Consider the following 22684-nt stretch of genomic DNA (forward strand, 5'->3'; position numbering starts at 1 on the left):
TTGTGTAATTTGGTGTACTCTTTACAGTTAAGATTATATTTATCTTTTGAGGAAGCCCTTTAATTTACTGCATGCATTAAACTTGGTCGGATTTTCTGTGCTAAAACGAGTTTGCTGCTATTTCCAAAGCAAACAAACACATATATATGTGAAGCTGTCTGCAATAAAAATCCTGCTCAAATAAGCATGTAATTCCCTTCTCTTCCCATAAACACTTTGTTTTCATACTTCTTAAGTTCAAAGCTAAAATCTTGCAGAGGACAGACAATAAACCAGATCACAACTAGTGCAAACCTGCCAATATGTTAATTTAGAGGTAGTGGGTTATTAATCTAGTCCATGAAAGACTACATCAATCATTAAAACATTTCTCAGATGCTGAGTACATATTCAGTGCTGAACTAGAGCACCTTTCTTTACTATCATGGAGCCATAGGATAGACTGATATAGTACAGAAGGTAGCTGTTCGCTGTCTGCCCAATGGCACAGCTATCCAATTAATCTATTTCTTTGACAATAAAAGCAAAATACTGCAGATGCTGGAAATCTGAAATAAAGACTGAAAATGCTGGAAAACCCAGTAGGTCTGGCAGCATCTGTGGAGAGAGAAAAAGAATTAAAGGGCAGGATTTTACTGTCGGCGAGCAGGGGGTGGGGCCCGCTCGCCGACGCGTAAAATGATGCGTGGTGACATCGGGCGGAACTCCCGACATCACTGCGCCCCATTTAAATTTTTAGGAAGGCAGAGGCGCAGCAAAATCAGCTACGTGTCCACCGACCTGTCAATGGCCAATTGAGGCCATTAACAGAGTCAACTAAAGTAATTAGTGAACCTGCCCGTCCAACCTTAAGGTTGTTGGGTTGGCCAGGAGCCCCAGCGGGAAATAGAAAAAACATGAAACCTCATCCACAGGCAGGATGAGGTTTCATGTAGGGTTTTAAAAATTTTGATAAAGTTTTCTTGGAAATTATGAACATGTCCCAACTCACGTGACATTGTCACAAAAGGGGACATGTAAGGGAATTTTTTTTTCTATTCTTAATAATTTTAAAAGTAGGTGCGATCTCCCTGAGGCTGCACTTAGCCTCAGGGAGATGAATGCGCTCTTTCATGTACATGCGCAAAAGAGCACACTCTCGATTTTGGGATTTCCCTTGCCCCTGCCTGCACAGGGAGACCATAGCGCTTCCTGCCAGACGTCATGCCACATAAAGTGGTGCTATGCCTCCGATCGGGGGTGCTGATCGGAAGTGCGCCCGCACGCACCCACCCATCAACTTCTCCCCCAACAGGGGGCAAAAATCTGCCTAAAGTTTCAAGTCCGTATGACTCATCTTCAACTCTTTTCAGGTCTTTAAAGTTATGAAGGAATTCAAGGGAGTAATCAGGGAAGATGCTTTAACTTGTGAGAGGACTTACAAAACTATGGGCCATAAATATAAGATAGTCACTAATAAATCCAATCAAGAATTCAAGGGAAACTTCTTTAATCAGAGAGTGCTGAGAATGTGGAACTCGCTCCCATGTGGGGTAGCTGAGGTGAACAGAATAGATGCATTTAAGGGGAAGTTAGATAAACACATGATGGTGAAAGGAATTTAAGGACAATCCTGTTGGGTTGGATGAATAGGGAAAGAGAAGGTGCATGCAGAACATAAACATTGGCATGGACCAGTTAGATTGGTGGTCTATTTCTATGCTGTAAATTCCATGCAATTCTAGGGCTGCTCCCTCAGGGCAAAGTAGTGGAATTGTCCCACATGAGATCCAAAATTATACATTTTATTTAAATATATTGTGATGTGTGTGATTCACATTGTTCAGCACCTGTGCAGTTGTTCAAGCATTGACTGCAGGACCAACTGAATTAGTTGTTGAGTTTAGATATGTTGTCTTTATTCATTGGTGGCAGTGTGGTTGCTAAGGGAATGTTTAATGTTTGGTGTTCAATTCTCTGTAGCCTCTGGTAAAAGTAAAACAGCTGCACTCAGTTTAAGAGTTCAGTGCTTTTTGGGATGTGACTATAAAAGTCATGCTGTGAAAATTGTTCATGATGGATGATTATGTCAGTGAATCTCTGGATACAAATAGATAATTTACTCCAATTCTGTTACTTTTTTTCTCATTCCTTTAACATATAATTGAATATTTAAAGAAAGAATACAGACTTATTTATTTAGAAATGTGCCACATCCCGCTATTTCTTTGGTAAATATGTCAATAGTTAAAGCATCATGTTGGTTCTCTCCATACTGTTTAACCAGTGTTGAAAGTGCAGCAATTTGTTTTGATGCCTGGGTCAGGAGCACTTCCTATACAACTGGCAAGTCAGCTGATTGAGAGCCTCATGTGCAGTTCTTAGTGTCTCAGTGTCCTGATTAAAAAAAAGGATACTTTAGTTAGTTCTTAGTGTTCAGTCAGGATAAAAATAAAAAAGAGAATTGCTTTTCTATAATGCCTTTCACCACCTCAGGACATTACTTTACAGCCAAATAAGTACTTTCAAAGTGTAGCCATTGTTGCAATGTCAGAAACGTGACAACCAATTTACAAAAGACAAGATCACAAAGAGCAATGTGATAAAGTCCAGCTAATCTGTTTAATGATATTGGTTCCAGGACCTTGCTGTATGCAAATTGGCTCTTGTGTTTCCTGCATTGTAACAGGACATGAGGGACAACTCCCTTGCTTACTCAAAGAGAGGCGTGGGATCTTTAGCATCTACAAGGACCTCACATTGAATCTGAATAACAGCACCTCTGGCAGTGCGGCACTCCCCTCAGCATTGGAGTGTCAGCATGGTTTTAATGCTGTCTAGAAGAAGGGGTTGAACCTCCAGCCTTCTGTCGTCGAGTTACTGAGGCACAGCTGGGAGTTTGATTTTCTTTATTCTTTCATGGGATATCGGCATCACTGACAAGGTCAAAATTTGTTGCCCATCCCTAATTGTCCTTGAACTGAGTGGCTTGCTAGGCCATTTCAGGGGGCAGTTAAGAGTCAACCACACTGCTGTGGGTCTGGAGTCACATGTAGGCTAGACCAGGTAAGGATGGCAGATTTCCTTCCCTAAAGGGCATTAGTGAACCAGATGGGTTTTTACAACAATCAATGATAGTTTATACTGTCACCAGAAAGCAGATAGGCACTGGGTGTCTGAATGCATTGTTCTTCTAGCAGGTCCCTCCCATTTTATCTGCTACTGAATTAGGGACAGATTCTTTCTCAATGTTTGCCCTGCCCAATGGTCCTACCCTAATTCCAGCAAGTTTGTGTTCATGTGCTTCAGGAAAAACAGTCCCAGAACATCAAAAGTGACCACGCCAATGATATGACCAATCCAACTGTTCTTCCATCAAATGAAATTCTTAATTTCTGGTAAGGTACTGGTGTACAGAGTTGTAAATGATATCCAAACACCCTTATTGCGCTGTGCTTGTGAGGCAAGTTTACCATGATATCAGCTCCCTTAGAGAGGACCAGCTTGTTCCTGTCAGCTCAATCAGGCCAGGGAGCAAGAGTTTTGGAAATCTGTAATGTAGTGCGTGCCACTGAAAGGAATAAACTCCAGTTAAAAGTGGAATGTACTGAATGTTTTAGATTTATTACTGGAACTTTGGCTTCTAACTCCTTCTTGGTTGCAGTTAAACGAGTCACGTTTCAGATTTTAACAAAGCCCACCACCACCCCCTCCCCCCAACAACCCCCGTTACAGACGCAGAACTTGTTTTCTGTCACTGCTATTTATTTCTTTTGAACAGAGAAACAGTGGAGTTCCAGGGATTGTTTTTCCATTAAGTATGGCTGAGCCTGCATATTTTGACTGAATGCCAGCATTGCTCACTGTACTGCCACTTGGCATTGAGGGGTAATGTGTGGCATCTGCCACTTCTAAAAATGGACTCTGGACATTTCAATTTCTCTCTTGACTCACCTTTCCCCCCTTTTCTTTAATTCACTGCCTTCATTTCCACACACACTCTCTCTAAATGAACAAAAGGAAAATCGGTCAACGTGAATATCTGATATTGTCTGTTTTACACCGAATTAAAGCTTAAACTTTGAAAACTCAACATTCCCTTTCGTATAACATCATCAGCGTTACACCATAGTGTCAGCTAGGATCGTGGGTTATCTGCCAGGGTGCAGTTTGAAAACATGACTTTGTGAGTCCGAAGTGAAAGTGTCACCAACTTGCTGAACTGAGGGCCTGCTGAAAGTTTGGTACTTCCCCAGAAGGAAGGTAAGGAGGTCAGAGGGTGAGTCAACTTTTGGGACACTCTGGTGTTCAGCTATTAGAGCTTTAGGAGTGTGATGTTCGGAGACAGTGGTGAATGGTTTCTGCTGTGGGGGAAAGGGCAACAAAGGAAAATGTTTTTTTTAAGGTACGAAAGAAAAATATGAAAGGGCAGGTGAAGAAGAAATCAATGTCAGGCATAGTTCAGTTGTTAGCACTCTTGCCTCTGTGCTAGCAGGTGGTGGGTTCAAGTCCAACTGTGGAGACTTGAGAGTGTAATCAAGGCTGACACCGCCAGTGCAGTACAGAGTGCTGCACTGTCAGATGTGCCATTTTACAGATGAGACTTTAAGCCAAATTGAATGCAAGGGATCCCATGGTATTATTTAAATAAGAGCAGGGGAGCTGTCCCTGGTGCCTTGGCCAAAACTTATCCTTCAACCAACATCACTAAAAGAGATTATCTGGTCATTATTACATTACTGTGCACAAATTGCCTGGACAAGTGCAGCTCCCACAACACTCAAAAGCTTGACATCATCCAAGACAAAGCAGCTGCTTGATTGGCACTCAATCCATAAACATTCAGTCCCTCCACCACCGACGCACAGTGGCGGCAGTGTGCAAGATGCACTGCAGAAACTCACCAAGGCTCCTTAGTCAGCACCTTCCAAACCCATGACCACGACCACCTAGAAGGACAAGGGCAGCAGACACATGGGAACACCACCACCTGCAAGTTCTCCTCTAAGACATTCACCACCCTGACTTGGAAATATATCACCGTTCCTTCACTGTCACTGGGTCAAAATCCTGGAACCCCCTCCCTAACAGCATTGTGGGTGTACCTACACCACAGGGACTGCAGCAGTTCAAGAAGGCAGCTTAGCACCATCTTCTCTAGGGTCATTAGGATGAGCAACAACTGCTGGCCTAGCCAGTGGCACCCACATCCCATGAATGAATATTTAAAAAATTATTTTTTAAATTCTTTCACAGGATGTGGGCTTCACTGGCTGGGCCAGCAGTTGTTGCTCATTCTAATTGTCTTTGAGAAGGTGGTAGTGAGCAGCCTCCATGAACCACTACAGTCCCCGTGATGTCGGTACACCCACCATGCTGTTAGGGAGGGGGGGGTCCAGGATTTTGACCCAGTGACGGTGAAGGAACGGCCGATATATTTCCAAGTCAGGGTGGTGTGTGTGGCTTGGAGGGGAAATTGTGGGCAGCGGCTATGTTTCCATAGATGAGCTGCCCTTGCCTTTACAGGTAGTTAAGTGTTTGGAAGGTGCTGCTGAAGGATGTTTGGTGAGTTATTGGAGTGCATTTTGTGTATCCGGTGCACAGTGCAGCCACTGTGTATCAAGGGCAGAGGGAGTGAATGATTATAGATGTGTTTCCTGCATTACAACATTTCAAAAGTACTTTATTGTGAAGCACTTTGGGATGTCCTGAGTTTGAGAAAAGTGCAAGAGTCTTCCTTTTTTCCTTCTGGCCATTCCTTGTGCTATAATGTGTGTTCAGAACAAGTTCAAAATTGGGAAGCCAATAGGCAACAAAAGTTAGGAATTTGCTAATCATGAAGGCTGTGTGCTCCCAGTGTGTGGAGATCCTGTGTGACTGCATTATGCAGTAAATCACTGCCTTTGGAAAGATGCAATAGAAAAGAAAGAAAAGCATTCAAAAAGGTGTTAACTTAAGAAATCACCTTCCAGCAGTACACATTGCAGGCAGCCATGTTAGACTGTCTTGAAAAGCAGAGCTAGATAAACTTCTGAGCCAAGAAGGAGCGAAGGGGCTTAGAAAAAGAGCAACAATGAAAGAGTGTGACGGCTAAACAGAGATTGAAAGGGTTTTGTATGACAGGAGTTCAAATGCTACAGGAAGTGGAAAAACAAGTTAGAAATGTTACCTAACATCAATCAAATGGATTAGATTATAACAGACTGATCCAGAAAAGGCAATCAAAATTTGACTTTTCTCCCCTCTCTTAAAACCTGACAATCATTAGACCATTGACTGTATGCACAGTTTAACAGATGCTTTGTTTCACCAAGTTGCTATGATTTACCTTCTGATAAGAAGATATTATCCACTATTTTCTGCAGACTTAGGCAGTTTTTCACAAATCTGCCTCATATTGCTGCAGCTCCCATTTCATCCTTAACAGCAGAAAATGTATTTAGGAGCTGATGAATATTAAATCATAAATCAGTGGTAATAATGGTTTTCAAAATCCAATACATACTTAAAATGACTCCCCCAGCGAAATGACTAACAGACGCTCTTAAAAGCCTGACAAATTATGGTCCTTTATTAAAAATACAATATGCATGGCATCTGCACTATATATCTTCAATTTTATTGTAAGATTGCTCTCTGTGGGCTGTTCTACTGATGGGTTTAAGCAATACTTTTCTCATTCTCTGTCCAATTCATGACAAACATCCAGTGCAATGACTTAATTGATATAAAAGGGGAGAAGAGAATTTTGGTATTAAAATGTGCGGCACCGATTCAGTCACTGGGTTACAAGAGGTTTTCAAAATTTAATTGGTAAATTGTTCTTAAAGTTAGTTGTTCCTTAAGTGAAGTAATCGTGCAAACACCCTAATAGCAAAAGCACAGAAGATATGTAATATTTCAAAATGCTGAATGGACAGAATAGATAGATATTCTCTGTGGGTGAAATCCCGATGCTTATTCCAGGGTTGAGTCCACACTTCACCCCAGCCTAAGTTCATGGAAACAGCAGGAGGGGCCTCAAGGTGTGGGCCTTTTGGAGTCAGGGGGACCACATTAGTGCGCACCCCCCTCTAGGTTGTCGTGACTTGGAAGGCACTGTCTGAAGGATGCTGGAAGCAGATTCAATAGTAACTTTCAAAAGGGAATTGGATAGATCCTTGAAAAGGAAAAATTTGCTCGGCTATGAGGAAAAATCTGGAGTGTGGGACTAATTGGATAGCTCTTTTCAAAGAGATGGCATTGGCACAATGGGCTGAATGGCCTCCTTCTCTGTGCTGTAAGATTTTACGATATATTATTCAAATTTAACTATAACTATTCAGGGCCATTTTTATTATAATGGTGTTCGGTTGTGTTTATTTATTGTAAAGTTTTGGGAAATTCAGCTATTTGACAGTCAAGATTCATCCACTCATGTAATGGGAAGTCTGCTCCTTTTCTAATTCGCAGCAGTACTGGGGGTCTGTGTCAGGCAAACAATTGCAGGAGTGTTCAAGGTGGGAGGTCATATGGTCAAACCTCCTGAAATAAGTCCAACCAGAATTGGCAACCACCTGTTTCCACAACAGTGCTGTACACCAGTGAGATCTCAGTTCATCGCATCAGCTACAGTTTAATTAGGTTCACCTACAAACATGGCTAAAGTTTCAAAGAATAACTTCTCAACTTTGCAAACTTATAAACAGCAATAGTGCGCTGTTGCATGTGGAATAATGAATGGGTTGCATTATCAGTGAAGTTGCCCCTCATCCCTTCATTTCATGTGAAAAGGCACCTGCCTCTCCAGTAAAACTCTTACATGGCAAAAGTTTGCCAGCCAAAGTGTCTGCGATGAGAGAGAGGTTGGGAGCAGTAACGGAGGATATTAAGACAAATGGCAAGCTCTACAGTCTATTTTACAGGCATAATAGGTAGGTTAACTTGGTAAAAATACTAAAATTGCTGGGAACATGTTATGAGCTGTAACACACCCGCAGAGACAGCTTTATTCTCAAAATGTAAATATCGACATTTCTTACACCAAGGTTCTCATTTATACACAAAAGCTGTTCTATGATAAAGTTGTAATATATCATTTAAAAAGTTGTATGTTTTCGAAAGAGCATGGCTTATGTAGACGGCACAGAAAAGGACAACACTCATTTCAAATTACCACATGGTAATTCTGGACTACCTCCAGGACTATGAATTTTATCTTACCTGTGTCTATCCAGCTTCTCTTCGTACACTCACATCTTCACCTCTGGAACCCCCAGAGATCTATCCTTGACCCCCTATCTCATTTACATGCTCAGCCTCAGCAACCTCACCTGAAAACACATTTGGGGCCGTAAGCTGCGAGCTCCCCAGCGTCAGGTTTGGGCAGTGGGAGTTACCCCAAAGCTGTGCTGGGAAATCCCTCTCTTTCCAGGTAAGGGTTTGTATGGCAATTGCCCAGGAGTGCAAACTTCCTCTGGGCAATTGGCCTGTGCTGCGAGCCATCATCTAAAAATGCGATTTAAATCACAAACTTCAGATGGTTCCAACAGGGTTACACTAAAGACAGCAATTTCCGGTCAGCGAGCGGGGGCGGGGCCCGCTCGCCGATGTGTAGAGTGACTCGGGGATATGTCAGGCGTGCGTCCTGACATCACCCCGCATTATTTAGATTCACAGTTCAGCGGGCGCGCAGCCAACTCAGCCGCATGTGCGCCGATCTGTCAGTGGCCATTTAAGGCCTTCAAAAAAAGTAATTTACCTAATGAATGGACCTGCCCTTCCAACCATACAGTTGGGGGGCAGGCGAAGAGCCCAGGCGGCCTTCCAAAAAAGCATGAAACCTCATCCACAGGAGGCAGGTGGCTTCATGAGGGATTTCAAATGTTGGGAAAATCAAAGTAATGGACATGTCCCAGCTCATGTGTCACATGAGGGGACATGTCAGGAAAATTTTTTTTTTTATCTTTAATAATGTTTTCACACTTGAGCTGATCTCCCTGAGGCAGAGTGCTGCCTCAGGGGGGATCTGTGTGCTTTTTCGCACACATGCGCGAGAGAGCGCACTCCTGGCTCAGGGAATCCCACCCCCTCCCCCGCCCACACAGTGCTTCCCGCCGGACGTCACGCTGGGCAGGCCTTAACTGGCCCACTCACATAAAATGGGGGCACGCACCTGATTGGGGGCACCGATTGGGAACCTGCCCACTAATCCCCCAGCTCCAGGCCTCCTCCCCCACCCCCCCCACTCCTTCCCACCACACCCCCCCACCCCCCCCACCCGAGGTCTGCCCCCTCCCCATGCTCTACCCCCTTGAGTTCTGACATCCCCACTTCCCCCAAGGTCCAAACCCCGTTGGCCCCCACCCACACCAAGGTCTGACACCCCCTACCCCCGCAAACCCCTGTTCTCCAACCCCTCACCCACTCCCCAAATCCCATCCAGTTATCTTAGACACTTAACTTCTCCCCGTCTTGCCAATTTCAATAAGACCTCTAACTTACCTGGTTTACGGCAGCTAGCGCCATATAAAAGGGGGCATGTCCTCCTTCAACGTGACAACGGCCCACCAGTTTTCACAGCTACACTGATGACACCCAGATTTACCTCACCACCACTTCTGGTAACTCCTCACTGTTGCTAAATTAACAGGCTGCTTATCCAACGCCCAGTACTGGATGAGCAGAATGTTTCTGCAACTAAAAAGCGGGAAGACTGAAGCCATTCTCTTTGGATGTACAATAGAAACTCCATTCCCTCACCAGCGACTCCATCCCTCTCTCTCCATGGAAACTGTTTGAGACTAAACCAGACTGTTCAGAAGTTCAGAAGTAAAATGGGACTGGATGACAATTTTGCACATATAAGAGTTCATATGGATGGTCTTTGCTGCATTTTACATCAATGCCAGAACAACTGAGTTTATTTAAATAGCCATTCAGTTGGTCAGAAAGTAGATCTTTTTCTTGGCCAGCAGGCAGCACGTGAGGCAAAGCCCAGGATTATTGTGAAATTGCTTTAAGTATTCAGAGAAACATTGTGCATCTTTGGGGGAATCTGTTGAGTAAAATGGTTAACATTCAACTTCTTTTCCATCCTTACACAAAACAGAGGAGCCTTGATAAATTTGCAGGAGCAGACAGCAGACAGGCCAGAATCTGCTTTTCATTAAAAAAATCAGTTTAAAATTGGGAAAAATCCATATTTTTATAAAGAACAGTCTTGTTTGTTCGCATTGACTGTTATTGAAATTTGTTCAGTCTCTTCTCCCCCTGCACATCCCTTTGATAAATAGGTCATCTTTCTACCCATTGTTAATACTGTCAGATCAGCACAAAAGATGCGGTTAAAATGCTGCTTATCATTTTTTCAACAAGAGCTCACTGTTATATTGTTATATCATTTATAAAGGGTTAGGAACTAATTGTAATGAGAATGTATATCCAGGGTGCCACTTTTGCTGCTGCACTGCAGCCCAATGCCAATGTATCAGCCACATGGAGAGCTGAAGGAGACACGTTCGATGAAGCTTCAGCATTTTGAGTCTAAAAGTGCAATTATTTTGAATTTCTGGAAACCGGAAGACATAACAGTCACACTGTGCTTTCTTCACCTTTTAATCTAATTTTCACAGCACAAACCTATTTTTAGGTCCAGGGAAGCAATGCCTCGATTCATTCATATTGGCGTGTATGCTCCTTTATTGTAGCAAGCTGTAACTGTACAAACCTCTAAGATGCCTGTGTACACATCCGTTTCAATGATGAGAACGCATTGAGGTGCCGCCAGTCCAGCACACCTTGGGTTAACAAAGGAATCCATTACACACCCAGAATTCTAGGTCAAACAAAGTACTCTAGCACAAATGGAATTGGCTAGAGAACTGATTTGGATCAGATTTAGACAGAATGTTCAGGGAATTGTCCAAACTGTATTATTACATGAAATGAATCATGATTGAAGCTTACATGAATGTAACATGTTCAAGGATTTCAGATGACATCTTAAATTGTAAGAGGACTTTTGTTTTGCAAGATCTACAGTTTAGTCCATGACCCATTCTTGCAGCATTCAATGCAGTAAATCGTTCCATTTTCCTCCAGTTCCTGTCTGCCATGATCAACCTCCATAGGATTAACCTCATGTTTTCAATATTCACTCCCTCTCCTGCCCCATCATCATAATCCCCAGAATATCCCAAATGTTGCATCTGCTTCCTCCTTTTCCTCTTTGATATGCTGACACTTGGTGCCATTACATACATACACTGGGATGATTCCTTACCTCCTCCAACTCCCCGACTACCCCAGTCTGTCGCACTATGTTTATCGCTATTAGGTCCATAAGACCATAAGACCATAAGACATAGGAGCAGAAATTAGGCTATTCGGCCCATCAAGTCTGCTCTGCCATTCAAGCATGGCTGATAGGTTTCTCAACCCTATTCTCCCTCCTTCTCCCTGTCACCTTTGATCCCCTTACCAATCAAGAACCTATCCATCTCAGTCTTAAATATACTCAATGACCTGGCCTCCACAGCCTTCTGTGGCAATGAATTCCATAGATTCACCACTCTCTGGCTAAAGAAGTTTCTCCTCATCTCTATTCTAAAAGGTCTTCCCTTTACTCTGAGGCTGTGCCCTCAGGTCCTAGTCTCTCCTACTCATGGAAACATCTTCCCCACATCCACTCTATCCAGGCCTCTCAGTATTCTGTAAGTTTCAATCAGATCCCCCCTCATCCTTCTAAACTCCATCGAGTATAGACCCAGAGTCCTCAAACATTCCTCATATGTTAAGCCTTTCATTCCTGGGATCGTTCTCGTGAACCTCCTCTGGACCCTCTCCAGGGCCAGCACATCCTTCCTGAGATACGGGGCCCAAAATTGCTCACAATATTTTAAATGTGGTCTGACCAGAGCCTCATAAAGCCTCAGCAGCACATCCCTGCTTTTATATTCTAGTCCTCTTGAAATAAATGCCAACATTGCATTTGCCTTCCTAACTACTGACTCAACCTGCAAGTTAACCTTAAGAGAATCCTGGACTAGCACTCCCAAGTCCCTTTGCACTCCAGACTTCTGAATTCTCTTCCCATTTAGAAAATAGTCTATGCCTCTATTCTTCCTACCAAAGTGCTTGACTTCACACTTCCCCACGTTATATTCCACCTGCCACTTCTTTGCCCATTCTCCTAACCTGCCCAAATCCTTCTGCAGCCTCCCCACCTCCTCAATACTACCTGTCCCTCCACCTATCTTTGTATCATCTGCAAACTTAGCCAGGAGGCCCTCAGTTCCTTCATCTAGATCATTAATGTATAAAGTGAAAAGTTGTCTTCCCAACATTGACCCCTGTGGAACTCTACTAGTCACTGGCCGCCATTCTGAGAAGGACCCCCTTATCCCCACTCTCTGCCTCCTGCCAGACAGCCAATCTTCTATCCATGCTAGTACCTTGCCTCTAACACCATGGGCTCTTATCTTACTGAGCAGCCTCCTGTGTGGCACCTTGTCAAAGGACTTCTGGAAGTCCAAGTAGATAACATCCTTTGGCTCTCCTTTGTCTAACCTACTCGTTACCTGCTCAAAGAATTCTAACAGATTTGTCAGGCATGACCTCCCCTTGATGAAACCATGCTGACTTTGCCCTATTTTATCATGCACTTCCAAGGATTCTGAAATCTCATCCTTAATAATGGACTCTAAAATCTTACCAACAACCGAGGTCAGGCTAATCGGCCTGTAATTTCTCGTCTTTTGCCTCACTCCCTTCTTAAACAGGGGGGTTACATTAGCAATTTTCCAGTCCTCTGGGACCCTCCCTGACTCCAGTGATTCCTGAAAGATCGCCACTAATGCCTCCACTATCTCTTCAGCTATCTCCTTCAGAACTCTGGGGTGCAATCCATCTGGCCCAGGTGATTTATCCACCTTCAGACCTTTCAGTTTTCCTAGCACCTTCTCCTTGGTAATGGCCACCATACTCACCTCTGCCCCCGACTCTCTTGAACTTTTGGGGATGTTACTCGTGTCTTCCACCATGAAGACTGACGCAAAATACCTATTCAGTTCCTCTGTCATTTCTTTGTTCCCCACTATTACTTCTCCAGCGTCATTTTCCAGTGGCCCAATGTCCACTTTTGCCTCTCTCTTACCCTTTATATATCTAAAAAAATTCTTGCAATCTTCTTTTGTATTACTGGCTAGTTTACCCTCATATTTAATCTTCTCCATCCTTATTTCTTTTTTAGTTGTCCTCTGTTGGTCTTTGTAGGCTTCCCAATCCCCTGGTTTCCCACTGCTCTTTGCCGTCAGGTTTGAGAAATAATTGTCTTCAATTGAATACTGGATATGGCCATCTCATTCAGCTTCTGCCTCCAATTTTTATCATCTTTCCTGGCTTTTCACTGAGGTGGGATGGGATGGTGAGAAACTTTATGGCCTTGGTCGACCCAGGGCTGAGCTTCAAACTCCAAACTTCACCAATCTGTAAGACAGCTTCCCTCCAGCCCCACGACATCACCTGCCTCCGTCTTCCCCTTATTGCTACTACCACTGAAACCCTTAATCCACCCTTAGTTGCCTAGATCAGTGGTTTCTCAAAGTTTGGTCTGTGAGTGTCATCCAAATGGACCACAGGCTGGTCCAATATACAAGTCACTGATGCGCAACACCACAGCCGAGTCCAAACAAGGGAACAGGCTAGAGCTCTTATCCCCACCACTCATTTGACATCACACAACCAACCAACTCCTATGTGTGTGATATGTCATCATAAGTGCGAAGCACAAAAATGTAGTTTTCTAAGCAGGAGCTGAGTCTGTTTGATTAATAAAGATGTGAGATAAATCTTAGTTTCTCAGAAGATTATTGTGATGAGTTTGTAACATGTATTGGAATGTTTCAAATAAACGTGTTCTCTTTTTATGTTTATGTATTCCAGTTTCCCCAGCCAGGGGAAACAACCTCTCAGTGACTATCCTGTCAAACTCATTTCGGATCTTGAAAGTTTCAATGAGTTTTTTTATTCTTTCATGGGAAGTGGGCGTCACGGGCAAGGCACAAAAATAAGGACGTTTGTTTACCAGCTCTAATTGCCCTTGAACTGAGTGCCTTTTATGCCATTTCATAGGGTATTTAAGAGTCAATCACATTGCTGTGGGCCTGCAGTCACAGATAGGCCAGACTAGCTAAGGATGGCAGATTTCCTGCCCTAAAGTACTTTAGTGAACCAGATGGGTTTTTACAACAATCTGCGATAGTTTCATGGCTTTCAATTCTATATTTTAAAAAATGTATTAATTGAATTTAAATTCCACCAACTACCATACAGGACAACCTTCTCACTCCAGGAACCAATAAAGTGAACCTTTGCTTTACCGAGGCAGGTATATGCTTCCATAGATATTGAAACCAAAATGCACACGGGTGTGTTCTCACTAAAGCCTGATACAGTTGTATACCATTGTAGCAAGACTTACTTGTTGGGCTCTAACCCCCTTGTGATAAAGGCCAACATACCATTTACCTTCGTAATTGTTTGCTGTATCAACATGCTAACTTTCTGTTTTCTTTGTTCAAGTACACCCAAGTCTCTCTGGACATTAACATTTAGAAACTCCACGCCTTACCTTTTTTTGGGAAAGATATACTTTATTCATAAAATACATGAAAGAACATTACGAAACATTTCAAAATGGCCATCACAAAAAGTGCAATCATATTCAACTTTTCCACATAGATCATGAAGTGCTTCAATACAATCAATGAACATTCCAGACATTTCAACATGGTCATTACAGACTGTGCAATGGTATTTAAGTTATCGACATAGATTATGTTGCACTCTGAAGTGCTTCAATACAATTATGATACATGTAATATTCACTGCATACATCCAACGTGAGTCATACAGCCCGAGGGGTCAATACAATCCCCGGTCCCTTGGTATACCAAGGCAGAAAGGTCTTAGACAGTGACCTTTCCCCATTGGGCCTTTGCAGCGGCTTCCCCAAGCCTTTAGTCCATCCCTCAGCACATAGTCCTGGGCCCTGGAATGTGCCAATCTACAACACTTGGTCGGGGACAACTCTTTGCGCTGGAAGACCAACAAGTTTCAGGCAGACCAAAGAGTGTCTTTCACTGAATTGATGATCCTCCAGCTGCAGTTGACGTTTGTCTTGGTGTGTGTCCCTGGGAACAGCCCGTAGAGCACAGAGTCTTGTTTCACAGAACTGCTCGGGATGAACCTCGACAGAAACCACTGCATCTCTCTCCAGACCTCCTTCGCAAAGTCACATTCCACAAGGAGGTGAACAACGGCCTCGCCCCCACCACAGCCACCTCGAGGCCAACGTGCAGAGGGGTTGAGACTCTTGACATGTAGGAAGGATCTGACGGGGAGGGCCTTTCTCACCACCAGCCAAGCTACATCTTGGTGCTCGTTGGAAAGTTCTGGCGATGAGGCATTCTGCCAAATGACTTTGACAGTCTGCTCGGGGAAACAACCCGACAGGATTCACGGTCTACTTTTCCCGCAGGGCCTCTAGGATGTTACGTGCCAACCACTGCCTGATGGACTTGTGGTCAAAGGTGTTTCTCTGAATAAATCTTTCCACAAGGGACAGGTGGTACGGCACGGTCCAACTACTTGGAGCGTTCCATGGCAGCGTGGCCAGACCCATCCTTCGCAACACCGGGGACAGGTAGAACCTCAGCACGTAGTGACAGCTTGATGCAGCCACACACAAAGGTGGCCATCAGGATGAGGGCGACGCTGGGCACTTTTTTTCCTCCTTTATCTAGAGGTTTGTACATCGCGTCCCTGTGAATGTGATCTATTTTCGACCTCCAGATAAGGTGAAAGGTGGCTCGGGTGATCACCATCGTGCAGGAGTCTGGAATGGGCCAGACCTGCGTCACGTACAGCAACACCGAGAGTGCCTCACACCAGATGACCAGATTCTTACCTGCAATGGAGAGGGTGTTTCACTCCCACATGCCCAGTTTTCTTTGCACCATAGCCACTCGCTCCTTCCAGTTTCTAATGCATGCCCTGGTTCCTTCGAACCATATCCCCAGCACCTTCAGGCAGTCTGACCTGACGGTGAAGGGGTCAAAGGATCGTTCAGCCCAGTTCTGAAAGAACATGGCCTCGCTCTTCCCACGATTTACCTTGGCTCCTGAGGCCAGTTCGAACTGCTTGCAGATGTGGATCAGTCTACGCACCGACAGTGGATCGGAGCAGATACTCCCATATACAGGGAGACTTTGACCTGAGTGCCTCCACTGCCTGGCATCATCACTCCTCTTATGCCCGGATCCTTCCCGATGGACTCAGCAAAGTGTTATATGCAGCACACAAACAGGACAGGGGAGAGGAGGCCTGTCTCTGCCTGATTCTAGATTCAATTGGAAAGTTTTCTGATTCCCACTGATTGATTGAAATTGCGCTACTGACGTTTGCGTAGAGCAGTTGGATCCAGTTGCGGATTCCCTCCCCAAACCCCATTTTGGAGAGCACATCCACCATTTAGGTGTGCGATATTCTGTCTTCTCCTGATCCAGGGTGATGAGGCAGGTGTCCACACCCCTGTCCTCTACATAGACAATCGTATCCCTGAGTAGCGTGAGGCTGTCAGAGATCATCCTGCCAGGTACAGCCCAGGGCAGACCTGACCCGCTTGGTGATGACCTTGGGCAGAATCTTATAGTTCATATTCAACAGCGAAATGGGTCACCAATTTCTAATTTCCTCCCTTTACCCCTTCCGCTTGTAGATGAGGGTAATGTTATGGATTCTGACATGCTGCCGGCCAGAAGCATACTCTCGTACACTTCTAGCAGGTCTGGGCCAATTCAGTCCCACAGAGTTGAATACAACTCAGCCAGTAAGCCGTCGCTTCTGAGAGTTTTACTCTTCTCGAAGGACTCAAGGGCCTTAGTCTGTTCATCAGGATTTAGCGGTTTGTCCAGGCTCTCCCGTGTACTGTCGTCTAAGACCTCCGTGATAGAGGACAGGAAGGGCTGGGATGTCGTGCTGCCTGTGGGCTTCACATCATACAATCCGGCATAAAAGGATTTGCTGATCCTCAAAATGTCAGACTGTGATGACTTTACTGAGCCGTCTTCTTCCTTCAGGCTGCTGATCACAGAGCTCTCTCTGTGTGTAACTTTTGGAAGAAGAAACACAAACACGTGTCATCCTGCTCCACAGAGTGGACTCTGGACTGGAAGATGATCTTGGAGGACTCCGAGGCAAAGAGTGAGGCTTGCTGGCTCTTCACCTCTTGGAGTTCCTCCTTGACATCGACTCCCATTGACTGCAGCCGGAGCAGGCTCTGCATGTTTTTCTGGAGTCGGGACATTTCCTTCTGTTCCTTTCTAGCTTTTTGGATGCCTTTGAGGATGAAAAACCTCTTGATGTTTCCCTTGATCGCTTCCCACCAGTGTGTCAGGGACTCAAAGAGGGGTTTCACAGTTCTCCAACCTTTGTAATCCCTCTTAAGTTCCTCAATGTTCTCTGGGGTCAGCAGTTGCATGTTCAACTGCCATGACACCTGCCAACCCTCTGGTCTTCCTGTAAGTGACAGTCAGCCAGTAGGAGGCAGTGGTCAGAGAACACCGGCTTGACTGTGAACGCACAGAACACAAACAGGAAGTCTCTCCTGGAACAGTTGGACCCATCTGGCTGTGACCAGGTGTATCTACGCTGCGCTCCGTCTGCAAGGTTGCTGAAGACATCGTGCAGCTTGGCATCCTTAACTGTTTCCATCAGGGATCTGGACGTAGCATCCAATCTGCTGTCGGCCCTGCCGGATCGTCCAGCCGCATCGATGATGCAATTGAAGTCGCTGCCCAGAATGACCGTCCTGGAAGTCACCAGCAGCAGTGGGAGCTGCTGAAGGACAGCCAGCCGCTCGCTGCTTTGAGCCGGGGTGTACACGTTAATTAACCGGAGCAGAGCATTCTTGTAAAATACGTCTGCCACGAGGAGGCACCCGCCCACCACCTCCTTAACCTCAGAGACGGTGAATTTGCCTCCCCACAGCAAAATACCCAGGCCAGAGGAACGTGAGTCATTTCCGCCCGACCAGATCGATGGCCCATAGGACCACCATCGTGACCATTGCCTGTAGGAGCTGAGGTGCGGTATCGCACACACTTGAAGAAACAGCAGGTCAGCTTTGACCTTGGCAAGGTAATCCAAGATCGCAACACATCGCGTAGTAGATTTAACACTACGCACGTTAATGGATGCAATCTTTACCCCCATTTTTAAAGCATTTTGTCACTTACCAAACCTGTTGTCTTTGAGAGTTCCAGACCTTTGGTCTGCTCCTGCATACCCATAGGGTTTGCCTTACATATTAACATTTTGTGTGGCAACTTATCAAATTGATATCAGACAGAATGAGATCTGGGCATGCTCTGACCTGCACACATTAGGCATGGAATGGGGAGGAATACCAAGGTCAGTATTCCACACCTATTGGGACATAGGACAGGATTTTCCCCTGATCGGGCGGGCCCGAGAGCAGCTGTGCAATGGTCTGCTGCGCACAATCAGGTTCTGACCGCAATTTCATGCTGGCTGACCAATGAATGACCAGCCAGCGTGAAATATGCATTGAATACCGGGGTGGGGGTGGGAGGAACGCGAGCACTGAAGTGTGCACATGCTCAGGGGGCTGTGCTCAGTGAGAGCTCTCTGAAGGCACAGAGCTGCCTCAGAGAGCTGAAGGTTCTTAACTTGAAAAATAAAGATTTGAGAAATAAGGAAAACATGTCTCCACATGTGAGTCTGTCACATGAACAGGGACATGTGAAAAATGAGTTATGAAAATTTTAATTGATGCTTTAGGCACTGTTCAAAATCTCATTCCGCCAGTGGATGAGGTTCCGTTAAAAATGCAAAGGCTGCCTGGCCTTTTTGCCCGCCCGCCTGCCCACCAAACAGTTGGACAGGCAGTGAAAAATTCAATTTAATTCATTGATTAAGGGCTTTAATAGGCCTCTTGGTTGTCCGCGGGTGCACTGCCGCCTCTTGCGTGTGCTCGATGACCGAAAGATTTCGAGAATACGTGATGATGTCGGGACACTCACTCGACGTCACTGTGCACTATTTCACTCCTGTTCGGGTCGGGCACGCGCCTGCTCACAGGGCAAAAAGTTCTGCCCAGGCAAGAATAGATGTGTTCACAGAAATTGTAACTGTGAGGATTGTTAGCATATGGGATCTTGGGCTTCATAAATAGAGACATTGGATGGAATTTTCTAGCTCCCCACACCAGAGGGATTGGAGATTTCAATGGCTCTCACCAGCCCTGCCGCAGGGGAGCTGGTAAATCCTGGCCATTGAGTACAAAAGCAGCACGGTCATACTGAACCTTTCTAAAGTTCCAGTTGGGTCCCGACTAGACAATTGTGTCAGATTCTGGTGAAGGTCCTTGAGCGTGTGCAGAGGAGATTTACAAAATGGTTCCAGTGGTGAGGAATTTTAGTTACAAGGTTAGGGTGGAAAGGCTGGGGTTGTTCTCCTTGGAGCAAAGGAGATTGAGGGAAGATTTGATAGAGTGTACAAAATTATAACAGTTTAGATAAGATAGACGAAAAACTGTTCCCTTTAGCTGATAGGTACAAGGAGTAGGGGGGGGGACACAGGTTTAAGGTTTTGGGCAAGAGATACAGGAGGAAGGTGAGGAGGAATGTTTTTGCGCAGCAAGTGGAAATGACCTGGACTCACTGCCCACAAGGATGGTGGGTCAATGATCTCAAAAGGAAATTGGATGGGCACTTTAAGGAAATAAACTTGCTGGGTTACAGGGGTAGAGTGGGGGAGTGGGACTGACCGGAATACACTGTGTGGAGCCAGCAAGGACTTGATGGGCTGAATGGCCTCCCTCTGAACAGTAATTGACTCTGCCTCTATGTAGCTGCTTTAGAGGGACAGGTAGCTGCAAATCTGCCATTATCCCAGTGCACATTGCCATTCCATTTCAATGCCTATTAACATTAGTACAGTAACATTACATATGCTACGTACATGGTTCCCCTTCTCTCAAACAGTAATGGTCTAATCTCTTCAGGTTCATGTTGCGAAAAGCAGAATATTTCCAACCTACTTTAGGGTGAATCTGTCTAGATTTCCATAACACGACTAAACACTAAGGTCAACATCTTCCTGACATTTTTATGCAATGTAAGTGATATTTGAAATGGAATTTAATACCTATTAGAATAATATTTAGTTAAAAAATTATCCCACAAATATTTTGTTACATATAGAAAGTGTGATTTATGCAACTGCATGTATACATTATGATAAATTTAGATTCAGTCACAGGAAGTTTGGGAATTTTGAAGGATTTTGATGGAATAAATAAAAAGAAACTGTTTCCAGTGGCAGGAGGGTTGGTAACTAGAGGGACACAGATTTAAGACAATTGGCCAAAGAGCCAGAGGGGAGATGAAGAAACATTTTTTCACGCAGAGAGTTATTGTGATCTAGGATCCACAGTCTGAAAGGACAGTGGAAGCAGATTCAATGGTAACTTTCAAAAGTGAATTGGAGAAATACTTGAAAAGGAAAAATTTGCAGAGGTTACAGGGAAGAGCAGGGGGAGTGGGGCTAATTTGATAGTTCTTTCAAAGAGAAGGCACAGGCTTGATGGGCCAAATAGCCTCCTTCTATGCTGTATCATTCACTGGTAAGGACATAGGGCAGGAAGGTAAAGTTAAGGCAGTAGATCAGCCATTACCTCATTGAATGATGGAGCAGGCTCGAGGGGTCAAATGGCCTACTCCTGCTCCAATGTCTTATAGAACCATAGAAATTTTATGGTGCAGAAAGAGGCCATTCAGCCCAATGTGTCTGCGCCAGCCCAAAAATAAGAGGAAAAAAGAAACTAGCAGCTCATTTTAATCCTACTTTCCTGCACCTGGTCTGTAGCCTTGCAGGTTACAGCACTTCAGGTACAAGTCCAGGTAACTTTTAAATGAGGTGAGCGTTTCAGCCTCAACCACCAATTTAGACAGTGAATTCCAGACTCCCACCACCCTCTGGGTGAAAAGGTTTTTCCTCATGTTCCCTCTAATCCTTCCACCAATCACCTTAAACCTATGCCCCCTGGTAATTGACCCCTCAGCTAGGAGGAACAAGTCTTTCCTGTCTGCCTTATCTAGGCCCCTCATAATTTTGTACACCTCAATCAAGTCACTCCTCAGCCTCCTCTGTTCTAAGGAAAACAACCCTAGCCCAACCAATCTCTCCTCATAGCTGCAATTTCAAGCCCGAGCAACATTCTTGAAAATTCTGTAATGCCCTTAGAACTCTATATTGGAATTGGGATGCTCACTGCCTCTGCTTTCTCAGTCATTTCAAAGGATGCTTTAAACATGTAAACAATGTGCACCTGATCTTCTGACATGCATTCTCAGCAGGTGAGATGCCCTGTTCGATCTGTAAAATCAGAAAATAACTCCTGATATTGTAGAGGTGATGTCTATAAACGCTATGGGCCAGTTTGCTTGTGTCTGTCACGAGTTCCCGAGACTGCCAATTAATTCACCTGTCATCAGCAGCCCTGCCTGATTAAATATGGACCAGAGATGAATCTAGTAACATCTATGATCACGTCACCTTAATGTCCCCAGTCTGGTCTCTCCATCAGTTGAAAACTAGCCTTTAGGCTCAGTTTATTATTATTACTAAATATCATCGGAGTATAATTTTAATTTTTAATAATTGGATTAAGAACGCACTGCCTGAAAGTCAGGTGTTGAATGAACAGCACATGAACCAAAATGGCATTGGTGACTGGGTATTAAAGTACTCCAAGAAACTTCAACAAAAGATGGAGGAGTAATGAATTCTTGGAAACAGAAAAAGACTAGGCAGCCCACACAAATCTATCCTTTTACCCTTACTGGCATGAGTGAAAGAAGGTAGCTGCTAATTTTTTTAAAAATTATTCTGTCATGAGGTGTGTGAGCTTCACTGGCAAGGACAGCATTTATTGCCCATCCCTAATTGCCCTTGAACTAAGTGGCTTGCTAGGCCATTTCAGAGTCAACCACATTGCTGTGAGTCTGGAGTCACATGTAGGCCATATTTCCCTTCCCTAAAGGACATTAGTGAATAGGATGAATTTTTATGACAATTGATGATAGTTGTCACAGTCACCATTACTGAGACTGGCCTCAGATTCCAGATCTTTGTTTTATTAATTGAATTTAAATTCCACCAGCTGCCATGGTGGGATTTGAACCCCTGTCCCCTGTCTCTGGATTACTAGCTCAGTGACATTACCATTACACCACCATCTCCCCTGCTAATAAAATAGTGCAGCTGACAATTAAGCCCAGTGTACTCTGGACATTGACTGTAAATTGGGCAGGGCAGATAGGTTTCTGGGGATAGACCATTATTTGTCGGTCCTATCTCCAACTGAGATGAATGGTGAAGGGCTCCTCACAAGCCTCATCCTTCCTTTTGAATTACACAGTGGTCAGAATAGAGTGGAAACCCAGTAGAATTGGATTCTGTCCCAAATTCCTCTAACCCCAACCCAGATTGCTTCACGTCCATATTCAAAACCAATTGGAAATGCTGGGCTACAGGTGTGGTTTGGCAGAACTGGATAGCACAATACCTGATCCTCCATCCATTCACTTCATAGGTGCTGGGATCATTCAGCCTGTGTGGTGCAATGACAGTCTCCCCT

General features: G+C 44.6%; 1 protein-coding gene across 1 annotated transcript in view; it reads right to left on the minus strand.

Annotated features, from left to right (window-relative positions):
- Positions 1–22684, minus strand: part of LOC121276779 (histone H2A-like) — a 35878-nt gene that overhangs the window by 12468 nt on the left and 726 nt on the right. The gene's annotated exons all lie outside the window — the stretch shown is intronic.

Source organism: Carcharodon carcharias, chromosome 4 (assembly GCF_017639515.1).
Source record: "Carcharodon carcharias isolate sCarCar2 chromosome 4, sCarCar2.pri, whole genome shotgun sequence".
Lineage (NCBI taxonomy): Eukaryota > Metazoa > Chordata > Chondrichthyes > Lamniformes > Lamnidae > Carcharodon > Carcharodon carcharias.